Source organism: Cherax quadricarinatus, chromosome 28 (genome assembly GCF_038502225.1).
Source record: "Cherax quadricarinatus isolate ZL_2023a chromosome 28, ASM3850222v1, whole genome shotgun sequence".
Taxonomy (NCBI): Eukaryota; Metazoa; Arthropoda; class Malacostraca; order Decapoda; family Parastacidae; genus Cherax; species Cherax quadricarinatus.
Window position 1 is genome coordinate 2,065,843 of NC_091319.1, and position 25,788 is coordinate 2,091,630.

Below are 25,788 nucleotides of genomic sequence, written 5' to 3' on the forward strand. Positions count from 1 at the left end.
CTCACCACCAGCACCATCACCACTCCCTCACCACCAGCACCATCACCACTCCCTCACCACCAGCACCATCACCACTCCCTCACCACCAGCACCATCACCACTCCCTCGCCACCAGCACCATCACCACTCCCTCGCCACCAGCACCATCACCACTCCCTCACCACCATCACCACTCCCTCACCACCATCACCACTCCCTCACCACCATCACCACTCCTTCACCACCATCACCACTCCCTTACCACCATCACCACTCCCTTACCACCATCACCACTCCCTTACCACCATCACCACTCCCTCACCACCATCACCACTCCCTTACCACCAGCACCATCACCACTCCCTCACCACCAGCACCATCACCACTCCCTCACCACCAGCACCATCACCACTCCCTCACCACCAGCACCATCACCACTCCCTCACCACCAGCACCATCACCACTCCCTCACCACCAGCACCATCACCACTCCCTCACCACCATCACCACTCCCTCACCACCATCACCACTCCCTCACCACCATCACCACTCCCTCACCACCATCACCACTCCCTCACCACCATCACCACTCCCTCGCCACCAGCACCATCACCACTCCCTCGCCACCATCACCACTCCCTCACCACCAGCACCATCACCACTCCCTCACCACCAGCACCATCACCACTCCCTCACCACCAGCACCATCACTCCCTCACCACCAGCACCACTACCACATCACCTCCCAGACCCATTTACACCCAACCATCCTCACTCGTGGATCTGCTTTATAAACCCACACGGAGTATTGGCTTCCACAACACAACTTGGCAGTGTTCTACTCAACTGTAACTCTCTTGCTGTAACTCTCTTGCTGCCTCGTGTCATTTCTAAATATATAATTTAAATACAGTGTTGAAAGTTCTGTCTGCTAGATATTTCCAACACCTCATTTGTACATATATTTTATTCACGGTATTCTTCCATTTGTACATGTTTATCATTTCTTCTCTTTTACTTTCGTTAGATGAAAGTTAAATGTTATTAGCCCGTTTTCGTGGGAAATATCTCTGATATAAGGGATTAAATTTGCCATCCTTTTCTGCATATTTTTAGCGTCTTGGATCATTCATGTTGAGACCAAATCTGCCCCGCACATTCTAAAGGAATTCTTACCAACTATATATTGAGTTCTAATATAACCTGCAGACTTCTGTAATTCTGTTAGTTTTGTGAACATTCATCCATTTGTGCAACTTCGAATTTCTTCTAAGTAAATATTCTAAGTCTTTTATGGGGAAAAATATATTGCTGAAGTTGTGTAGGCAACTTCTAGACACTGCTGAACTGTGTTTGTGTAGATGGTTCTTCAAGAACGATGGAAAGTAAGAACAATGGCACCTAATGTCTGTGTGATGTTAATAACTCGGACAAGAATGATAAAGCAGCAGGAAACTTGAATTAATTTGTGTATATAACATACCAGTGATGAAGCTTTTGGAGAGAATATTGATATATCCAACAACATGGTATGCTGAGGTATTATTGCATGGTATGCTGAGGTATTATTGCATGGTATGCTGAGGTATTATTGCATGGTATGCTGAGGTATTATTGCATGGTATGCTGAGGTATTATTGCATGGTATGCTGAGGTATTATTGCATGGTATGCTGAGGTATTATCGGAGGAAAAAACTAGCAGATGTGGAGTGAATAAGGATGATACGTTTGAGTCTAATAGGATTGGAAAGTAGAATCAAGGAAGAAACTGGCTATTTTACTTTTCATTCCACTGAACTGATGATTGAAAGTATTTTAGGGATGGTTGTATTTTTAAGAAAAGAGCCTAAATCTCATGACCTCAGGGAGTTAGAGCTCTCTAAATGGGCAAGAGTGAAGAGGAACGGGCAAGGGAAGACACCCTTGAGAGGGCAAGGAGCGCCCTGGTTATATGTAAGGAGGTGAGGTTGAAGGTAATCCTCTGGCTGACACCTTAATCTGGGTAGCAGTGATGTAGTAGTGGCAAAATAGAAGTATAATATTAGTACGGTATTGGTTGTAGCAGTGGAAAATGAATGTAATAATGTCGGAGAAACAAAGTGTGAATCAAATAGTTGTGGTTCCAACCGTGGTACCAGCTGCCCCAGCTGTGGTACCAGCTGCCTCAGCTGTGGTACCAGCTGCCTCAGCTGTGGTACCAGCTGCCTCAGCTGTGGTACCAGCTGCCTCAGCTGTGGTACCAGCGCCTCAGCTGTGGTACCAGCTGCCTCAGCTGTGGTACCAGCTGCCCCAGCTGTGGTACCAGCTGCCTCAGCTGTGGTACCAGCTGCCTCAGCTGTGGTACCAGCTGCCCCAGCTGTAGTATAGTGTCATATATTACAACAAGTTTCGATTTCATGGTGTTTATTATCCGATGACAGGATATATTCGCTCTCACTCTCGTACACTCTCACTCGCTCTCACTCTCGTACACTCTCACTCGCTCTCACTCTCAATAACTCTCGCTTTCATTCTCTCACTCATCCTATCTTATGCCCAATCCCCTCCCCCCTCCCTATGCTCGTTTTCATTCATTAACTCTCCTATTTATTGATTCACACCTGCATCAATGACTTGCTCAACAATTGGAAAACGTGAGTCGATTTCAATGGAGAATTGTCTGGGTTGACAAACTTAGTGAGAGGAATTCCTCTTGAGATCGGTCCTCCGCTCAATTCTTTTCTCAATATACATAAATGGTCACGAAAAAGAACGAATATCGAAAAATCGCAGTTTGTGACTGACACGAAATTTTGGGGGAAAATCATAACTCCCCATTTTCCAGATTAAACCTTAGACGACGTTTTGGTTCATGAAGGACAGTAATGGTGCATCATGGACAGTAATGGTGCATCATGGACAGTAATGGTACATCATGGACAGTAATGGTGCATCATGGACAGTAATGGTGCATTATGGACAGTAATGGTGCATCATGGACAGTAATGGTGCATTATGGACAGTAATGGTGCATAATGGACAGTAATGGTGCATCAAGGACAGTAATGGAACATAATGGACAGTAATGGAACATCAAGGACAGTAATTGAACATCATAGACAGTAATGGTGCATCAAGAACAGTAATGGTGCATCATGGACAGTAATGGAACATCATAGACAGTAATGGTGCATCAAGGACAGTAATGGTGCATTATGGACAGTATTGGTGCATTATGGACAGTATTGGTGCATAATGGACAGTATTGGTGCATAATGGACAGTAATGGTGCATTGTGGACAGTAATGGTGCATCAAGGACAGTAATGGAACATCATGGACAGTAATGGTGCATCAAAGACAGTAGTGGTGCATCAAGGACAGTAATGGTGCATCATGGACAGTAATGGAGCATCAAGGACAGTAATAGTGCATCATGGATAGTAATGGACCATCAAGGACAGTGATGGAGCATCATAAACAGTAATGGACCATCAAGGACAGTGATGGAGCATCATGGACAGTAACGGAGCATCATGGGGGTAGGGGGAGGAGAGGGAACATCACTAGTGGATGCAAGATCGAGGTGGAGTAAAAGGTACACATGTGCAACAAACGTTTCTTTAATAAGGTAAACAATGTCGCAACATCACATTATAAATGGCATGCCGACAAGGTGATGAGTAAGGCACATTTGCAACATGAGGAATCTTTATTACCTAAACGCTTCTCCTGCGCTGCAGGCTTCATCGAATAGTGTGATAGGACGCCTGCACGGCAGGCGAAGCCCCTTGTTAGTAAAGACTCTTGTTAATAAAATCTTAGTCATAACTGTCAAAATAAAAACACGCTCTGCGTGTGCTTCTCTTCCTCCACCTCACCAGTGGGTCTGTGTAGGCGTATTAAGAGTCACTTGGATGTGTTGGTGCAGTGGTCGGAGTCGTAGTAGATGAGCTCTAATATGGGTAAATACAAAGTGATTTTTTTGGATAGATCGGTGTCAAATAACAAAAAAAGGCACAATACCGTGACTGGAACTATAGACAAATAACCCGCACATAAATGAGAGAAGCTTACGACGACGTTTCGGTCCGACTTGGACCATTTACAAAGTCACACTAACCAGAAGAGGAGCAGGACGGCTATATATAGGCAGGAAGAGGTGGTGGTAGTAGTAGTAGTACAAGAATAGTATATAATACCATTCTTGTACTACTACTACTACTACTACTACTACTACTACTACTACTACTACTACTACCACCACCTCTTCCTGCCTATATATAGCCGTCCTGCTCCTCTTCTGGTTAGTGTGACTTTGTAAATGGTCCAAGTCGGACCGAAACGTCGTCGTAAGCCTCTCTCTTTTATGTGCGGGTTATTTGTGTATCGGTGTCAAAGATGAATATACATGACTGTCCCAAACAAGCGATCCAAACTATGCGAGACGAGTAACTAGTTGATGGAAATACTAGATCTAGACTTCTCATATTATAGAAAAATGGTTTAGAGATCCCATAAGTTGATGAATTAGACACATGTGCAACACTTGGGTATCTTTACTGAGGAAACGTTTCGCCACTATGTGGCGAAACGTTTCCTCAGTAAAACTGCCAATGGCTACATGCAACTAATTTCAACAGTAAATTCTGTATCACTTGTGTTGTTGCCAGATAAACCGCCTTTAACTACCTGGAGGGTGTTCCGGGGGTCAACGCTCCCGTGGCCCGGTCTTCGACCAGGCCTCAAGGTGGATCAGGGCCTGATCAACCAGACTGTTAGTACTGGCCGCAAGCAATTCAACGTACGAACCAATTCCCGGCCGATCGGGTATTGACTTTAGGTATTTGTCCAGTTCCCTCTTGAAGACAGTCAGGGGTCTATTGGTAATTCCCCTCTTGTATAATTGGAGGATGTTGAACAGTCTTGGGCCCCGAACACTTATGTTTTCTCTTAGTGTATTCATGGCGCCCTTACTTTTCACTGAGGGTATGTTGCATCGCCTGCCAAGTCTTTTGCATTCGTAGGGAGTGAGTTCTGTGTGCAGATTTGGGACCAATCCCTTTTAGGATTTTCCAGGTGAAGATTATGATTTGTTTTTCTCGCCTGCATTCCAGGGAGCACAGATATAAAGAATTTTAAACATTCTTACTAACTAAAGTGTTTGACTGAACTAATACATGCAGTGAAGATTCTCTGTACATTCTCTGGATCTGCAATTTCACCTGCCTTGAATGGGGCTGTTAGTGTACGGCCTAGAGAGAACAAATGACTTAAAAAAGATTGTCACTGACATGGCATGTTTTGCTTAGAAAGTTCTCATTATCCATCCTATCATTTTCCTCGCATATGTGATAGTGACATTATTGTGATCCTTAAGGTGGGATCCTCCGACATTATCACTCCCAAGTCCTTCACAATAGTTTTTCGCTCTATTGTGTGGTTAGAATTTGTTGTATACTCCCTTCTGGCTTTCATTTCCTGAAGTTCTCCATAATGGAGTAAATGAATTTGTCCTCATTAAACATCGTTTTTTCGCGGTCCATTGAAAAATTTGGTTTATATCCGCTTGGAGATTTAGCGGAGCTATTGTTTACATCTCTGTCTAAGTCAGATATGAGGATGAGGAAAAGAATGGGGCGAGTACTGTACGGGCGGCGTAAATTAAGACTTTCACGGCCGGGAGAAACGGGATCAATGTTATTGGAATCTGTGATTGAAATCTTTCTCTGGCGAGTGTCAGTCTAGTAAAGGCCCGACCATGTACGTGTGCACAACACATATCATTAGAATATTAATTAGGCGTACACGTTCACACACACACACACACACACACACACACACACACGCTGCAGATACAGCTCCACCAAAAACAACACCTCTACCACCACGATCTTCAATAGCAGCAGCAACAGCACCACCACCACCACCAGCAACAACTTTCCCTACTTTCAACACCACCAGCGGCATCACTATCACCATGCTCACCACCACAACTAGCAACACCATCACCACTAGCGGCAGCACCACCAGCAGCAGCAACTTCAATGATATACACATTTTCCTCTATATGTGTACATCTCACCATCCTCCCACCTGGCGCCCCATGCGTTTACCTGACTCTTAATTTACCTATCAGATCTTTGCAATTTTCATCCCGTGTTCACTGTCAGCGGAAGAAGCTAATGCAACGCTGGTGATAATTTTCTCGCGTGTCCCCCGAGGACGGCGGAATGTGTGATCGACCTGACGTGTATGTTGCTCACTACGGCATCGTGGGAGCCTTGTGGCTGGTACCTCACGTCTGGGAGGACTGAAGTGACGGTGTGAGGAGGCGTGGAAATTTGGAAAGACGGGTGATAAGGAGGAAAAAGTCCGGGGAGGAGGATAGGGAAACTAAATGGAGAGGAGTAGAGAGAAAAGTAAGGAGTAATCGTAGAAAGGGCTAAAAATGGAGGGATGTGGAAGAGTGAAGAGGGGTAAAGGAGGGGGTAAAGATGGATGAAAAGTGACCGGATCAGTGTATGAGGGAAGAGTAAATTGAAGGATGTGGGGTGATAAGTGAAATGATTGAATTTTATGTGAACGAATGAAAGTGTTTGAAAGGGAAAGAACCACTGGGACGGAGGGAGGGAGGGATGAAAAGAGGGAAGGAGATCGCAGAAGGGAGCCAGGGAGGGATGAAAGGAGAGTTCGAGAACTGCCAGCACTACAGCTTGCTCGATGAAGTTAAATACTAGTGACTGCTCGAAGTGACACCGTGCGCACGTCTCTTAGTTAAACTCTAATTTACCAAGCATTCGAGAATACAGAATTTATCCTGCTTGTGCGGAGTATGTGAGAGCACCTCCTGGCGGTTCCTACGATCCATGGTTGCCTGGAGATCGTCGGCGCCACCAGCAGGCGCTCCAGGCGCCAAAGTTTTTTTTATACTAATGTAGGTTTTTGGTTATCAAGGTAGTTCTGTATTTGTTTTTGTCTGGTAAGCTTTGGGGGAGCTAAGGGCATTTCAGGGGCTGAAGCTCGTTGGCGACGCAAATGAGGAGCTTCTAGTGGTTTCAACGATTCATAGTCTACTTGAGGTCGTCAGCACCACCAGTAGGAGCTCCTGGTGGTTCCTATTACCCATACGTTGCCTGGTGGAGGTCGTCAGCGCCGCCAGCACAAGCTACTGGAGGTTCCTACCACCCATAAGTCGCCTGGAGGTAGTCAGCACCGCCAGCAGGAGCACCTATGAGAGAACTGGGTGTTGGAGCTGGTGGTCAGGCGCCATACTGACCGCCACTCTTATAAATATTTTGTAACAAGGCAGGTGCAGATATCTCCAGCCCAGCCACACACCACCCAACACCACGTACCGTCACCCTGCACACTTATCCATATATACACACAATGGTAGAGGAAAACTCAATACACACCTTGAAGACTAGATATGGAAAGCCCAAGTGGCCATAAATCCACGAGTGGCTTGTTCAGTCTTAATACGAATCCTGTATTAAATGACCTAAACTGTACGTAATTTTTTTTTACACATCTTGTCGGTATCAACATACCATTTCTCACAACTCGATGGCGCTGTATAGCCCTTGTGGCTTAGCGCTTCTTTTTTATTATAATAATAATAATCACAACTCGGTGACTACACGCATGCATATATACTTATACACACGTAAACATATGCATGTGTATACGTGTGCAAGAGAATACATCCATACACATTACATACATACATTATATATATTGATAGGCGAATGCAAACGCACAAGTATACATATGCACATGAATAAATACCCATATGCATACAAGCAAACAATATATGCAAGCACATGTGTTCACACATACATATGCACATACATATGCAATAAGGTACATACATGCATAAAGCACGCACACACACATACACATACACACATACACACACATACACACACACACACATACATACACACACACACACATACACACACACATACACACACACACACATATATACACACACACACACATACACACACACACACACACACACACACTCACCACTGTAACATTAACACTGTTGAGGTCGTCCTGATTAAGAACTTCCCAAGTATATATTAATCCATCCCTTCACGAGGTTGCTCTGATGCTGCTGAGCGGCTCTTTATTCAAGGAATTAGGGTAATCGTCAGGCACGTTTTGCGTGCATCAGCGTGCCTGATGTACGCAAATATATATATATATATATATATATATATATATATATATATACACCGGCTGCACGGCTGCAAGCACATATGCAGCCTTAATGACCTTCATGTTCCAATAGGCTGGAAGCGCAATTAACCAACCAATAACAATTACAGTTTTTCTTAGCGTCGCTTCAGTCGTATATCATGTTAAAAATTATATTTTTTAAGTGAAACTTTGATTGTGATAAAAGCACAATTGGTCGTCATAATTGGTGGTTCACTCTGGCGTAACACACTCGGTTATACTCATCTTTTTTTTTCACTACACTTCAGTAGGTATTTTCAATTAAGATTTTTTTCTTTAATGGGCAGCGAATTGCGAGCCGTTGTTGTTGATTTTAGTTTATAGTATCGTGATGCAACATTCACTGTGGTAACACTGTGGACCAAGATCACAGTACATATTGTAAGGTCACAGTACACACTAAGATCACAGCACAAGTTGAGGTTACAGTGCACCCGTTAAGGTCACAGTACACACTAAGTTCACGGTACACACTTTAAGGTCGCAATACACTCTGTAAGGTCACAGTACAAACAGACACCACACACACACACACACACACACACACACACACACACACACACACACACATTATGTCTTGATAAAATAAAAGGAGGTTCCTTGATGCATCCCAGATAGAATATAAAATATATAGGGGGTGGTAGGAGAAGAAAATATTCAAACAGCTCCGGGGAGAACCTTGAGTTTTCCCTGAGGTACGTTTATTGTCTTCTCTGAGGATGAGGGTCCCCATTCCAGCTATAGAGGTGGCACTTCCCTATATATATTGTGTACAGGTATACAATTTTGATTTTCATAGAGGAAGGGTCATTACATTAGATTCGAGGATTGGAAGAATAGCTTCAGCTCCTTGGATCAAGAGACCTTCAGCATCAACGAACCTCTCTTCAAGTGATGGTCAGTGTACTGAATACTCTCGCAGGTGCCTTGCTAATGGTGTAGGCCTCTTGATCCAAGGAACTGGAGGTAATCTTCCCATCCTTGGATCAAATATAATGACCTTCCCATATGAATATGAAAATTTTTTACTTGTATAGAAAAAAAAATTATCTTCCATTTTAAACGTTGGTTTGCATAGTTATCGTGTTGGTGATATATATGTGCTTTATGAGATTTATATACGGTAAGACAGCGAGTGTTGTTCCTTACTAAGATAACAGTCGTGTGATGTAAGATAATCGCTCGTATTTTCGGTTGCAGTGACCCTTACGGGTTTTGGTGTTTTCCATAAATATAATAATAAACCAGTAACACAATGGTAGTGTATTCACCTAGCTAGATAACAGTCGAAGTGTTTAGAAAGATAACGGGTTTTTTTTTTTGGGGGGGGGGTTCTCTTAATTGAAATAAATAATATAATTTCCTGCTGTGTATATGTCCTGGTTGACCTTCATCAGTAGTGCTTGCTTTAACCTACCTCCCTCCCCTCTCTCTCTGTCTCTCTCTCTCTCTCTCTCTCTCTCTCTCTCTCTCTCTCTCTCTCTCTCTCTCTCTCTCTCTCTCTCTCATATTTTTTACACAGTTAATCTGTGAATATGGAAGCGCCAAGTGGTGGAAAATAAGAATGACTAACGTTTATAAGTTCCTGTCAGTGTAGTCAATTTCTATTCCGCAGTGCAGGATAGACTTGCAGCAAGCATATTGCATTTGCACCATGAACACACCAGTTGACGACTTGAAGACAAAAAACAAAACGTAAAGCAATAAGAAAATGCCTCACGAGTTCATGAGAGTAATGAAGGGTGCGATGATAGTTTAAGTAAGGTGGTATGTGACCCACTTGCAGTAATACTGGACACGGCGCTGGCCGCTCCTCCTCGTAGCTCTCTGGTAGTCGGTGATTTCAATGCCACGTTCATCCCTCCAGATAGTGATCCAAACTGAAGCTCGGAACGTGAGATAAACAACACACACACACACACACACACACACACACACACACACACACACACACACACACACACACACACATCTATCTCTGTAGCAAATGCTCCTTTTTGCAAATCTAAGATTAGCTATAAGGAATCTCAGAGTCTTACACTACTGTTTATATAACACCTCCATATGTCAAGATTATCTTGGAGTACACAGCACCAGCATGGAACCTACACCTCATAAAGCAAGTCAAGGAACTGAAGAAAGTGTAAATGTTTGCAACAAGGCTAGTCGTGGAGCAAATAGGAATAAGTTGTTAGTAGAGAATAAAAGAACTAAAACTGAAGACACTAGAGGAGAGAAACACCAAGGAACATACAACATAAAAAATACTCAGAGGACTTGAGATTTTCGAAGGGGATAGACTGTTCGAGAGGCGGGGAACGAGTACACTAGGGTAGTATTAGAAGATAGACGCGGATGTCAGGAAGAATTTCTTTATCTTGAGGTTGGTCATGAGAGGCAGGTTCCGTGCATAGTTTTAAGAATACGTATGAAAGGCAAACGTGGCTAGGGGGAGTAACCCTGGCAAGAGGCAGGACCAGGAGCTGAAACTATTGCAACGATAAACAGATTAATACACACACACACACACACACACACACACACACACACACACACACACACACACACACACACACACACACACACACACCACACACACACACACACACGCGCACACGCACACGCTAAAAAAATAATTTCTGCCACCTAATGAGCAGTTTGATGTGCAGCAGAGCCATGCTTGACATTATCACAGCGCTGGACAGGAAGCTTACCTTTCCGTATAGCGAGGCGGTGCTCAAGGAAACACAGCCATTGACATCATACAGTGCCGGCGGAAGCGTTGTTGGGAAGCTCCGTCTCGTTACTCAGTGACTATTATATGTCCAGTCAGTCACTGCGTCCCCTAACTTGAAGTCGTTTATTTACTAGTATACTTCCACTACGTCAACACTAGTTATAGCGTCCCCAGTTTTCACTACACACTTGTAGCCTACCCTACCCTCCCTGTAAGCTACAATACTCTCACCACCTCACACTTATACCCACTTAGAAGGAACAGGACATCCCTCTTATACTTCAAAGTCACTTCAGTATTAAGTGGAGGGTATGTATTTAGTAAATGTTTTAAAAAATTGCAAGTTTGGAGTCGCTGCGCGCTAACGTAGCTAGAAGATACAGCGTGCAGTGGACAGACACTGCAGGATGTGTAAGTGTGTCAGGAGTGAGTCAGGAACTGCTGGAGAAATCCCGATGCTTCTTCTGCCGTGGCCAAACACCAACTAGAGCCACGGCGTAGCACCGCCCCTCATCCCACTCACCGCCACCCCTCACCCTCTCCACCGCCCCTCACACTCTCTACCACCTCTCACTCCCCTCGCCCCTTAACACCCCGCCCTCCGAAGCTCTCGTAAAGTCTTCGAGTCTCTTCTCTCCCAGACCTCCACAAGAACGAGCTGCCAGTCAACAATGGACGGGAGTTTCGCACTTAATCGTATGTCTGAAAGGAGTTTGGTCGTTCGTATGAGAGCTTTTTAGTTTCTAGGCTGTGTGTGTGTTTGTGTGTGTGTACTCACCTATTTGTACTCATGTGTTTGTGGTTGCAGGAGTCGATTCACAGCTCCTGCCCCCGCCTCTTCGTGCGTGTGTATGTTTATTTAATTACTCATATATTTGCTGGAGTTGATTCAAAGCTCCTAGTCCCGTCTCTAAGCCCTATCAACCAGTTTCACTGATACTGGCCTCCAGGACCCAATCATACCGACTCTTGAAACTGTACAGTTCTTACCTGCACCACTTTTTCAGCTAATGTGTTCCAGTTACTACTCACAAATTTAAACAAATACTTCTTCAATAAAGATTCCCATGCGTTGAATAAGTGTCTCAATTCTTCTTCGGTTTTCAAAATCATTCATCACACAAATACTTCCTAATGTACCTGTGACTCGTATTCGGCTGCAGTCTGTTACCTGGTTCCTTCTCCTCTCATGGTAAACAGCGTGCTCCCATCTGCTTAATCCTCTGAGTATATTGCATGCCGTGATCATTTACCCTGACCAGGTCTTCCTTATTCTAGTGTTCAGAGTTCTCAGGTCTATTTTTGTGACCCATTTCCCTCACTTCCGGTACCAGTCTCGTTCCAAATCTTTGGAGTTTTACTGATTTCTTTTATATGCTTAATCAAGTGCCGATTCCATACTGGTGCCGCATACTCTAAGAAAGGCCTAATGTATGTTGTGTATAATGTCCTAAATGTCTATAATGTCTTATATTGTTCAAGTTTTTGAAAGATGCTCTCAGGTTATATCTCCATTCTTATGTTCTTACGTTATCTAGTCTTGCATATGCTGTTGAAGTTGTACGATTTATATTATGCTTGGAGAAATGTATTTCCATATCTGTCTCTCTCTCTCCGATAGCACCATGGCTGCAGCCTGTCTCCTCCCAAGTTGTATTCCATGTTCGGTCATCTCGCCCCATCATCGATAGGCGTCATTTACCACTTCTCAGGACCGAATTCAAGTGGCCACCTTTTTGATCAAGTTTTCAGCTGTTCGAGTCTTCTTGAAGTCTCTCCGTGTTCCGTCCGAGCCTTATACTCATTAATTTAAGAACATAAGAACATAAGAATGTAGGAACACTGCAGAAGGCCTACTGGCCCATACGAGGCAGGTCCCATCTCCTAACAGGTATACATATGATTACTTTTCCCCTGCAGTTCGTTGACGTGCCTCAGAAAGACTCACGAAATCGTAATAACACGGTTTCAAATAAATCACAGAACGGGTGGAGTTTGATCCCGTGATAAGTGAGTGCAAAAACTCACTGGCTTGTGAGTTTTAGGACTCACTTGCTATGGGTTCAAGCCTCACCCGTTCCGTGAGTTACATCAGGAATATCAGAGGTCAAGGCACTGAATCTTGAGGAACTCCACTCGTTATCAGTGCCCACTCCGACAGTTTCTTTGCCATTATCCTCTGCCTTTTATTCACCACGTCTTCCTGTATCCGGTGTGTGTGTGTGTGTGTGTGTGTGTGTGTGTGTGTGTGTGTGTGTGTGTGTGTGTGTGTGTGTTTCTTGGCTGGTACAAGGTAAAGGGTATGCATTAACAGGTGATCGGTAGCGTTAGAGTCTATGTTCGCTGAAGTTAACGGTTATATTCACTGTTTTTAACAGGAACATCCACTATTCTTAACGGCTGTGTCCGTTGTTAGTGGCTGTGTTGACTGGTGGAGGGGCGGGATGGCCCGCTTTTTGTCCAGTCCCAGAGAAACACTTCAAGCTTCAAGGGCGACTTTCTCTACACACACACACACACACACACACACACACACACACACACACACACACACACACACACACACACGCACACACACAAACACACTCAACACACTCAACACACAGCACACACACATACATATATGCAGAAAAAGCTCATGGGGATGATGTATATTTTTAGCTGTATACAGTACCAGGCCTGGTCACAGACCGGGCCGCGGGGGCGTTGACCCCCGGAACTCTCTCCAGGTAAACTCCAGGTAAACACAAGAAACTGATTGAAAAACTAGAAGAGCAGACAGGAATAATAGGAAAAGCACTGCACTGGATCAGGAAATACCTTACAAGAAGGAAACAATGAGTGTTAGTACGTGATGAGCTGTCAGAGTGAGCGCATGTGTCGAGTGGGGTTCCACAAGCGTCAGTCCTGGGTCCGGTACTATTTCTTGTATATGTGAATGATATGATTGAAGCAATAGATTCAGAGGTGTCCCTGTTCGCTGATGATGTGAAAATAATTACGAGAATATAAGCAGACGAGGATCAGGTAAGATTACAAGGGGATAATTACAAGCTACAAGCTTGGTCCCACAAATGGTTCCTGGAGTTTAACCCCGCTAAGTGCACTCATGAAGTCTGGGGAAAGACAAACAAGACCGTAGACGGAGGACAGGCTAGGGAATCGAAGACTGTAAACCTTATTTAAGGAAAAGGATCTCGGGGTGAGCATTATACCAACCACGTCCCCAGAAGCGCACATCAACTAAATATCTGCTGTGGCATACGGGCGCCTGGCAAACCTAAGAATAGCATTTCGACAACTAAGTAAGGAGTCATTCATGTCACTGTGCATGTACGTCAGGCCCGTATTGGAGTATGCAGCACCAATATGGAACCCACACCTGGTCAAACACGTCCAAAAATTGGAAAATGCAAAAGTTTGCAGCAAGATTAGTCCCGGAGTTATGGGGTATGTCTTGTGAGGAGAGGCTTAGGTAACTCAATCTGATGACAGTAGAGGATCAGAGGGTTAGAGTAGACATAATAACGACGTGTAAAGTACTGAGAGGAATTGATAAAGTAGACAGAGCTAGAATGTTTCCGAGATGGGATATAGGAACAAGGGAAAACAACTGGAAGTTGAAAACTCGGATAAGTCAAAAGGATGTTAGGAAGTATTTCTTTAACCTTAGAGTTGTCAAGTGAGTACATACACATACACGAGAGCCAGCTTACAGCTCCTAATTAGTCGCTCCTTCGTAGCGTTCATCAGCTGGTGTAGCGTTCATCAACTGATGTAGCGTTCATCAGCTGGTGTAGCGTTCATCAGCTGGTGTAGCGTTCATCAGCTAGTGTAGCGTTCATCAGCTAGTGTAGCGTTCATCAGCTAGTGTAGCGTTCATCAGCTGGTGTAGCGTTCACCTCTGCAAGTAATGGCGCTAAGTGTTCTATTCCACGCATAATGTCATTATGAAGGGAAATTGTCTGAAAAGGCATTAAAGATAAATCTTTTATTTGGTATCTTCTGCTAGTGAGGAAAATGACTCATTTGTGTCAAGTCGGACCGAAACATAAGCTCCTCTTTCCCATGTGCGGGTTATTTGTGCATAACCCAAGAATGTCAGGTTAATGTTAAACTAACGTTACATGCCTTGTCAGTGGGGGGGGGGGAAGTGACCCCTAAATTCCTTGCAAATGCAGACTTTTCCCTTTTACCTTCTTTGTTGTGTGTATCAGACTCGGGTGAGAACTGTGTCAAAGATCCTTCCTACAGTCCAAGAATATGCAGTCAACCTTTTCGCTTCTTGATGTTCGTAACTTCTTAATGTTTTATTCAGATTTGTGAGGCAAGATTTGCTTTTCCTTGTGTTTTGGTGTTACGTCAGAAGTTACATTCTTTCCAAACAGCCCACCAGTGTGCTTGCACATTCCTCTGCAAGCACTTTGCATAAAATGTTCGTCAGTGATACCGACTTTTAGTTTAGTGCCGTGCGTACTCGCCTATTTGTGGTTGCAGAGGTCGAGTCATAGCTCCTGGCTCCGCCTCTTCACTGATCGCTACTAGGTCCTCTCTCTCCCTGCTCCATGAGCTTTAGCAGACCTCGTCTTAAAACAAAGTATGGTTCCTGCCTCCACTACGTCACTTGCCAGATTATTCGACTTCCTGAGAACTCTGTGACTAAAGAAATACTTCCTAACGTGTGTGTGTTGTTGTTGCCTTCCTTGAGGGTGTTCCGGGGGGTCAGCGCCCCCACGACCGTGTCCATGACCAGGGCTATATGTAGTTGCAGTAGAATAGCGATGCTCGTGGTGTTCTTTTTTAAATGTTTTCGTAATATATATTATTTTCGTTTTTAATGGTTGCAGAACCTGACTGCTCGTGAAGACTCCGTCTCTTGCCTCGCTTTTTGAGCAGAAAAATTTAGTATTTTTATGACACTTTTTTTTGCTTAAAGATTTTAGCCTTTCGTCTTCCTTGCTTTTTTTCATGACAGTTTGTTGCGACATGTATGAGAGTTATTTTTATTATATATATACTCGGTTGTGTATCTATGTAGTGAGAGGTTCGTAGTTCTCTGTTCCAAGAGAGATGTAGATTTCTCAGTATATATATATATATATATATATATATATATATATATATATATATATATATATATATATATATATATATATATATGCAATAAGATCACAGTAAACAGGTGATTTCAGAATATGCAAAACAACCACTCTGAAAGAATAGAGAAATTCCAAGCGCTTTTGTGACTACTCACATTATCAAGGAACTAATAATGTGAGTAGTCACAAAAGCGCTTGGAATTTCTCTATTCTTTCAGAGTGGTTGTTTTGCATATATATATATATATATATATATATATATATATATATATATATATATATATATATATATATATATATATATATATATATATATATGCAGATAAGTGTGTATCTGTGTATATACAGCGGAAGGTGTGTATCTGTGTATAAGATAAAGGTGCGTATCTACGCATATATGCTGTTTATTTTAAATCTGGTGAGGTGCAGCATTATAAACGTAGTAAACAAATCAACCACCGAGTCTATAAGATTACACTTCAATATGTGTCCTATTATACTTATAGTTCTTATGGGTCTATGAAAGATGAGGTGAATCATAGAACTGATGAGGGGAAAAGGGTGAGTGGTGCACTTAGGAGTCTGTGGAGACAAAGAACTTTGTCCTTGGAGGCAAAGAGGGGAATGTATGAGAGTATAGTTTTACCAACGCTCTTATATGGGTGTAAAGCATAGGTGATGAATGTTGCAGCGAGGAGAAGGCTGGAGGCAGTGGAGATGTCATGTCTGAGGGCAATGTGTGGTGTGAATATAATGCAGAGAATTCGTAATTTGGAAGTTAGGAGGAGGTGCGGGATTACCAAAACTGTTGTCCAGAGAGCTGAGGAAGGGTTGTTGAGGTGGTTCGGACATGTGGAGAGAATGGAGCGAAACAGAGTGACTTCAAGAGTGTATCAGTCTGTAGTGGAAGGAAGGCGGGGTAGGGGTCGGCCTAGGAAAGGTTGGAGGGAGGGGGTAAAGGAGGTTTTGTGTGCGAGGGGCTTGGACTTCCAGCAGGCATGCGTGAGCGTGTTTGATAGGAGTGAATGGAGACAAATGGTTTTTAATACTTGACGTGCTGTTGGAGTGTGAGCAAAGTAACATTTATGAAGGGGTTCAGGGAAACCGGCAGGCCGGACTTGAGTCCTGGAGATGGGAAGTACAGTGCCTGCACTCTGAAGGAGGGGTGTTAATGTTGCAGTTTAAAAACTGTAGTGTAAAGCACCCTTCTGGCAAGACAGTGATGGAGTGAATGATGGTGAAAGTTTTTCTTTTTCGGGCCACCCTGCCTTGGTGGGAATCGGCCAGTGTGATAATAAAATATAATAAATAGTTTTTAAATTTATCTTGAGTAATTACACTGCCATGTTCTTTTCAGAAAATTTGTGATCTTAGCTCATGAAATAAGTTAGTTTTTCCAAGTAATGTGCTAGTTCATTGTTGCAATAACTACTAGAATCAGTCTGAACATCACTAAAATATATATTGTGTTAATTTTCAAAACACTGATTTTTGTCATGCCAAAGATAGGTTGGATACGATTAAGCTCATTTTTATTAAGTTAATTTTTTGAAAGATTCAGTGAGGTTGCCACTTCAGTTCTGGTGTAAAATTTAAATTTATTTACCACGTTAACCAGGAAAAAACATATATTAATGGATAAGAAATAATTTTATGAAAATCTCTTGTATAGTTACTGCAGAACATATGTAGAAGAAACAGGTAGAAGGCACTTGTATAATTACCGTAGATTACCTGTAAGACACCTGTGCAAGACATGCAGCTGCTTAGGTCACGTATATGACACCTGTTAAAAATTACAGGTGTAATTAGCGTAGATCGCTTGTGAAATACACCTGTCTAAATTTATTATGTAATTAGAGTAGATCACCTGCAGAAGACCCTTTATAACGCTTATATATTGTCACCTTTGTAGGTTCCGTGGCGTACAAGTGCTGACCCTTGTAACCCGGATGTGGCATTGTTTACAGTCTGCTGGTTGGAAGAAGGGGCGTGTGTACCCTTCCCACAGCTCCTCTCTCTCTCTCTTTCCCTTCCTCCCTGCTCCCCCTCCTCTCCCCTTCCCTCCCTCACTGTCCCTCTACTAGGACTCTCTTCCCTCCTGCCCTCTCTCACTCTTCCCATGCTTAACTTCCTTACTCTTTCCTCTTTACATCATCTCTCTCTCTCTCTCTCTCTCTCTCTCTCTCTCTCTCTCTCTCTCTCTCTCTCACCCTCTTTTACCCCACACGCATTCTACCTCCCTCCCATCGCTTCCTTCCTTTCTCCCTTGTACCTTACTCTGTCCCTCCCTCTCTTCCTACATCACTTATCTTCCTTTCATTACACCTCAACCCTCTGTTCATTATCTTTATCGCTCTTACACTGCTCATCAATCACTCCTCTTTATATTTTTCAGCAGATACCTTCATCTCACAGTTAAATTACCTCCAGTCTCTGATGATGATAATAATAATAATAATAATAATAATAATAATAATAATCTTTATTTCTACAACTATATGTACAAGGTATACAGACCATAGCTGACATCAGTGACATACTACTGTATAGAAAGCTCCTTGTTATGCACAGCATTTTAGTCATATTAGGTCAATTTTGTCCCAGGATGCGACCCACACCAGTCGACTAACACCCAGGTACCCATTTTACTGATGAGTGAACATCGGACAAGAGGTGTCTTAAGGAAACATGTCCTAATGCTTCCAGTCGTACCGGGATCGACCCCCGGACCACAGTGTGTGAGCTGACTGACGGGATAGCGTAAATTAAATAACATTTTTGTATATTTCCCCACCTGTCATTATTTGTTCTTTCTACATGAGTGTTTGTGAAGAAGAGACGACTTGAGGTGACCAGGAAGTGCTATCATTTCGATAAGATTTATATGGTTTTTATTCAAGGAATTAACTCAATAGGAATGAATTTATATGAAAAGAGCTGTTTCCCTACCAGCTTTTTCCCAAGTATACCACTATTACTGCTGCTGCTGCTCCCTGGATGCCACCCTCAGCAGTCGACTTACAAGATACCTTTTTATTGGTACGTGAAAAAAGGGCAACAAGTGTGAGGACGCTAGTCCCTACGGTTCCAGCCGCCCCAGGATTGAACCCTAGTCCTTCGGTTATGAATTGAACGCTCCTTTTCCTCCTCTTTTATATTTATTCCCTGAATCTTCCTTCACACCCTCTGTCTCTTCTCCCTTCTCTTCGTGTTCCTCTTTATCTTCTTCCTCGTGTTTATTCTCCATTTTACTCACCTCTTCCTCCTTCCAGTATGAAAAAAAATAAATTTGATGGTCGAATAACTTTCTCCTTTTGATGTGGGAATAGTTTCTCGTTAAATGCTCTTAACGATGAAGGAATGACCTCGGACATAATGATTGTAATTGTGCTGTGACGACCACCAGACTACGTACTTCAGAGCCACTCAGAGACGACCACCAGACTACGTACTTCAGAGCCACTCAGAGATGACCACCAGACTACGTACTTCAGAGCCACTCAGAGACGACCACCAGACTACGTACTTCAGAGCCACTCAGAGACGACCACCAGATTACGTACTTCAGAGCCACTCAGAGACGACCACCAGATTACGTACTTCAGAGCCACTCAGAGACGACCACCAGATTACGTACTTCAGAGCCACTCAGAGACGACCACCAGATTACGTACTTCAGAGCCACTCAGAGACGACCACCAGATTACGTACTTCAGAGCCACTCAGAGACGACCACCAGACTACGTACTTCAGAGCCACTCAGAGACGACCACCAGACTACGTACTTCAGAGCCACTCAGAGACGACCACCAGACTACGTACTTCAGAGCCACTCAGAGACGACCACCAGACTACGTACTTCAGAGCCACTCAGAGACGACCACCAGATTACGTACTTCAGAGCCACTCAGAGACGACCACCAGATTACGTACTTCAGAGCCACTCAGAGATGACCACCAGATTACGTACTTCAGAGCCACTCAGAGACGACCACCAGACTACGTACTTCAGAGCCACTCAGAGATGACCACCAGACTACGTACTTCAGAGCCACTCAGAGACGACCACCAGACTACGTACTTCAGAGCCACTCAGAGACGACCACCAGACTACGTACTTCAGAGCCACTCAGAGATGACCACCAGATTACGTACTTCAGAGCCACTCAGAGATGACCACCAGACTACGTACTTCAGAGCCACTCAGAGATGACCACCAGACTACGTACTTCAGAGCCACTCAGAGACGACCACCAGACTACGTACTTCAGAGCCACTCAGAGATGACCACCAGACTACGTACTTCAGAGCCACTCAGAGATGACCACCAGACTACGTACTTCAGAGCCACTCAGAGACGACCACCAGACTACGTACTTCAGAGCCACTCAGAGACGACCACCAGACTACGTACTTCAGAGCCACTCAGAGACGACCACCAGACTACGTACTTCAGAGCCACTCAGAGATGACCACCAGACTACGTACTTCAGAGCCACTCAGAGATGACCACCAGACTACGTACTTCAGAGCCACTCAGAGACGACCACCAGACTACGTACTTCAGAGCCACTCAGAGACGACCACCAGATTACGTACTTCAGAGCCACTCAGAGATGACCACCAGACTACGTACTTCAGAGCCACTCAGAGACGACCACCAGATTACGTACTTCAGAGCCACTCAGAGATGACCACCAGACTACGTACTTCAGAGCCACTCAGAGACGACCACCAGACTACGTACTTCAGAGCCACTCAGAGACGACCACCAGATTACGTACTTCAGAGCCACTCAGAGACGACCACCAGACTACGTACTTCAGAGCCACTCAGAGACGACCACCAGATTACGTACTTCAGAGCCACTCAGAGATGACCACCAGACTACGTACTTCAGAGCCACTCAGAGACGACCACCAGACTACGTACTTCAGAGCCACTCAGAGACGACCACCAGATTACGTACTTCAGAGCCACTCAGAGATGACCACCAGACTACGTACTTCAGAGCCACTCAGAGACGACCACCAGACTACGTACTTCAGAGCCACTCAGAGACGACCACCAGATTACGTACTTCAGAGCCACTCAGAGATGACCACCAGACTACGTACTTCAGAGCCACTCAGAGACGACCACCAGACTACGTACTTCAGAGCCACTCAGAGACGGCCACCAGATTACGTACTTCAGAGCCACTCAGAGATGACCACCAGACTACGTACTTCAGAGCCACTCAGAGACGACCACCAGACTACGTACTTCAGAGCCACTCAGAGACGACCACCAGACTACGTACTTCAGAGCCACTCAGAGACGGCCACCAGATTACGTACTTCAGAGCCACTCAGAGATGACCACCAGACAACGTACTTCAGAGCTACTCAGAGATGACCACCAGACTACGTACTTCAGAGCCACTCAGAGACGGCCACCAGATTACGTACTTCAGAGCCACTCAGAGATGACCACCAGACTACGTACTTCAGAGCCACTCAGAGACGACCACCAGATTACGTACTTCAGAGCCACTCAGAGATGACCACCAGACTACGTACTTCAGAGCCACTCAGAGATGACCACCAGACTACGTACTTCAGAGCCACTCAGAGACGACCACCAGATTACGTACTTCAGAGCCACTCAGAGACGACCACCAGATTACGTACTTCAGAGCCACTCAGAGACGACCACCAGACTACGTACTTCAGAGCCACTCAGAGATGACCACCAGACTACGTACTTCAGAGCCACTCAGAGATGACCACCAGACTACGTACTTCAGAGCTACTCAGAGATGACCATCAGACTACGTACTTCAGAGCCACTCAGAGGATTCATGGAAACTTTCACAAAGTCCAATTTAAGGCAGTCTCCTGTCCCTGACAATAATAATTTCGACTTATTTCTATGTATCACATCGGCCGTTTCCCATCACGTTTACGGTGTGATCTCTGAGTATGCAGCATCCTGACCCATCCTGAAGAATGTAGGCACTGTAGGCACTGTTCTTTGATAGATTTTATACATTTTGATCTGTTTAGGACAGCGACGAGTATGAACCGTTGTTGCAGTGATGATGCGATGTGGCTTGTGAATATTCTTTAGAGTTGAAAGCTAAGTTGACTGGAGAAGGCGATTCAGTAATACTCTGTCTATTATGACTAACCATTGTTTCGACCGTCCGACTTTCCGAGCGCCCGATCATTGGCTTGTCTGCTCGAACATCCAGATATTCCTCCGCCAGTGCTCTCATCCGTTCGTTCATCCAAGTGTTAGTTCATCTGTATGTTAGTCCGCTCAATACTGTTGCGGACTTGGCAGCACGGATGTTACCTGACCGTGACCCGTCAGAACCACAGTTTAACCTGTAGCAACTCATTGTATTCTATAATTCATGGGTAATGCATGTATTTTGGTCATTCATATCAAGGTCTGACGGAAGCTCTGGCTTGTAGTGATTAAAATAATTTGTGTTGTTTAAAAAATGCGTTTTTTATTTATTTGCGCGCGACCTGCTTTATGGACAGTGTATATTCAACGGTAAACGGTCCAAGTCGGACCGAAACGTCGTCAGCTCCTCTCACCTATGTGCGGGTTATCTGTGTACGATCTTTCGTAACTGCTTTTTATAATGCCGCTAGCACTGAAGTAAAGCAAAGTAAGATATAAATATGTGATCGAGGCCAGGTCACAGACCGGGCCGCGAGGGCGTTGACCTCCGAAATCCTTTCCGGCCGTAAGTGTGATAATTCTAAGACCCAAAGTGAGACACACATAAGACACACTGAGATAAATCTGGAATATAAAGTTTTGGTTCCAAGATTTCAGAATGATCGAAGAGTTATTATTAAACATCAGTGGGAGGTCCGGAGCTTCGTGATGCGGTTATTACACATTCACAACTTTACATCTTTCCTTGAATCAAGCACAAACATGATCGTCTTCCATTTCCCTAAGATCTGTATGACACATAAGAACATAAGAACATAAGAACGAAGGAACACTGCAGAAGGCCTACTGGTCCATGCGAGGCAGGTCCAAGTCTCCTACCGGCTTAAGCCAATGCACCCAACCTAGACAGGTCAGGTCACACTGACTTAAGGGAGGAACACGGCAACCGACCTGTCAGCACAAGCTATCAGGTCTAACTCACACCCACCCACATCTACTCATGTATTTATCCAACCTATTTTTAAAGCTACACAACGTTCTGGCCTCTATAACGGTACTTGGGAGTTTGTTCCACTCATCCACAACTCTATTACCAAACCAGTACTTTCCTATATCCTTCCTGAATCTGAATTTTTCCAACTTAAAACCATTGCTGCGAGTCCTGTCTAGGCTAGATATTTTCAGCACACTATTTACATCCCCTTTATTTATTCCTGTCTTCCACTTATACACCTCAATCATATCCCCCCTAATTCTACGTCTTTCTAGAGAGTGCAGTTTCAGGGCCCTCAGTCTATCCTCATAGGGAAGGTTTCTGATACATGGGATCATCTTTGTCATCCTCCTTTGTACATTTTCCAGAGAATTTATATCCATTCTGTAATACGGTGACCAAAACTGTGCAGCATAATCTAAATGAGGCCTAACCAAGGATGTATAGAGTTGAAGAACAACCTGAGGACTCCTATTATTTATGCTTCTTGATATGAAGCCAAGGATTCTATTAGCTTTATTGCGAACACTTATGCACTGTTGTCTTGGTTTCAGATTACTGCTAACCAGAACTCCTAAATCTTTTTCGCAATCCGTAATATTAAGATCTACATTATTTAGTTTATATGTGGCATGGTTATTGTCCTGTCCAACATTTAGAACTTTGCATTTGTCTATATTAAACTGCATCTGCCACTTCTCCGACCACTGCATCAGTCTATTCAAATCTTCCTGGAGTGCTCGAATGTCCTCGTCAGAATGAATTCGACGGCCTATTTTGGTGTCATCAGCAAACTTGCCGATGTCGCTCTTTATGCCCTCATCTATGTCGTTTATGTAGATTGTGAACAGCAGGGGGCCCAACACTGACCCCTGTGGAACACCGCTTGTGACGCTACCCCACTCTGATTTCTCCCCATTTATGCAAACTCTCTGCTGCCTATTTGTCAACCATGCCTCTATCCAGGAAAAAATTTCTCCTCCTATTCCATGTGCTTTAATTTTCCTCAATAGTCTCTGATGTGGGACCCTGTCAAAAGCCTTACTGAAGTCCATATACACAATATCATATTCATTACCATGATCTACCTCCTCAAATACCTTAGTGAAAAAAGTTAATAAATTCGTAAGGCAGGAATGCCCCTTTGTAAAACCATGCTGAGATTCGTTGATTAATTTATGCTTTTCAAGGTGGCTACGAACTGCCTCGGCAATTATTGATTCCATAAATTTTCCCACTATGGAGGTTAGGCTTATTGGTCTATAGTTCGAAGCTAAGGACCTGTCACCTGTTTTGAAAATAGGTATCACATTTGCCATTTTCCACTTATCTGGCACCATGCCAGTTTGTAGTGATATGTTGAAAAGATTAGCCAAAGGTGTGCTAAGCTCCTCTTTACATTCCTTTAGAACCCTTGCATACAGTTCATCAGGGCCTGGGGATTTGTTAGGTTTTAATTTATCTATTTGCCTAAGGACCATGTCCCTTGTGACCCTAATAGTGCACAGTTTATTATCGTCCTGTTCTACATAATTTATCATTACTGGAATATCGCTGGTATCCTCCTGTGTAAAAACTGAGAGGAAGTATGTGTTAAAAATTCTACACATTTCCTTATCACTGTCAGTGAGCTGACCCGAGGAACTTTTGAGTGGGCCTATCTTGTCCCTGATCTTACTTCTGTATACCTGAAAGAATCCTTTTGGGTTAGTCTTCGATTCTCTTGCAACTTTAACCTCATAATCTCTTTTTGCTTTTCTAATTCCCTTTTTTATTTCTCTCTTTAACTGAATATATCGATTTCTTAATTGCCCCTCTCCTCTTTTGATTTGCCTATATATGCCTCTCTTTTGACCAATCAGATATTTTAATCTATTGTTCATCCATTTAGGATCATTTTTGTTTGATCTGATTTCCCTATTTGGAACATAATTTGACTGAGCAGCTAGAACTATGCCCTGGAAAGCATCATATCGGCAACCATCACCACCTACCTGACCCTTAATCAGGTCATTCCAGTTCAGCCCACCTAAGTAATTTTTCAGTCCTATGAAATCAGCCAAGCGAAAGTCAGGGACGGAGACTTGATTGCCATTATTAGGGGAATTCCATGATATATTAAAACTGAGTGATTTGTGATCACTCTCCCCAAGTTCATCATTAACCTCAAGATTATTAATTAGTGTTTCCCTACTGGCAAGAACCAAGTCAAGGAGGTTATTTCCCCTAGTTGGCTCTGTCACAAACTGTTTTAAAAAACAATCCTGGATCGTATCAAGAAAGTCACCCGACTCTAAATTTCCTGTCAAATTGCTCCAGTCAATCTGTCTATAGTTGAAATCTCCCATTAGCACAACATTTTCGTATGTAGATGCCTTACGAATTTCGTCCCATAGAAGTTTACTGCACTCCCTATCAAGATTTGGGGCCCTGTAAATCACACCCAAAATTAGTTTTTCTCGGCCCTCGAGAAGCTGTAACCAAACAGATTCAGTGGCTGACGCTTCTAATTTAATATCTTGTCTAACACAACAATTTAAATTGTCTCTGACATACATCGCTACTCC

The 25,788-nt window shown here is 43.7% G+C and overlaps 2 protein-coding genes across 3 annotated transcripts in view; one reads left to right on the forward strand and one right to left on the reverse strand.

Annotated features, from left to right (window-relative positions):
* LOC128693214 (uncharacterized) overlaps nucleotides 1–11,443 on the reverse strand; it is a 76,769-nt gene extending 65,326 nt beyond the window's left edge. Inside the window, exon 1 of the mRNA XM_053782714.2 lies at nucleotides 10,926–11,443. The gene's annotated coding sequence lies outside the window, so the exon portion shown is untranslated. The remainder of the gene's footprint in view (nucleotides 1–10,925) is intronic.
* LOC128693215 (SET and MYND domain-containing protein 4) overlaps nucleotides 1–25,788 on the forward strand; it is a 128,250-nt gene that overhangs the window by 79,756 nt on the left and 22,706 nt on the right. The window lies entirely within an intron of this gene.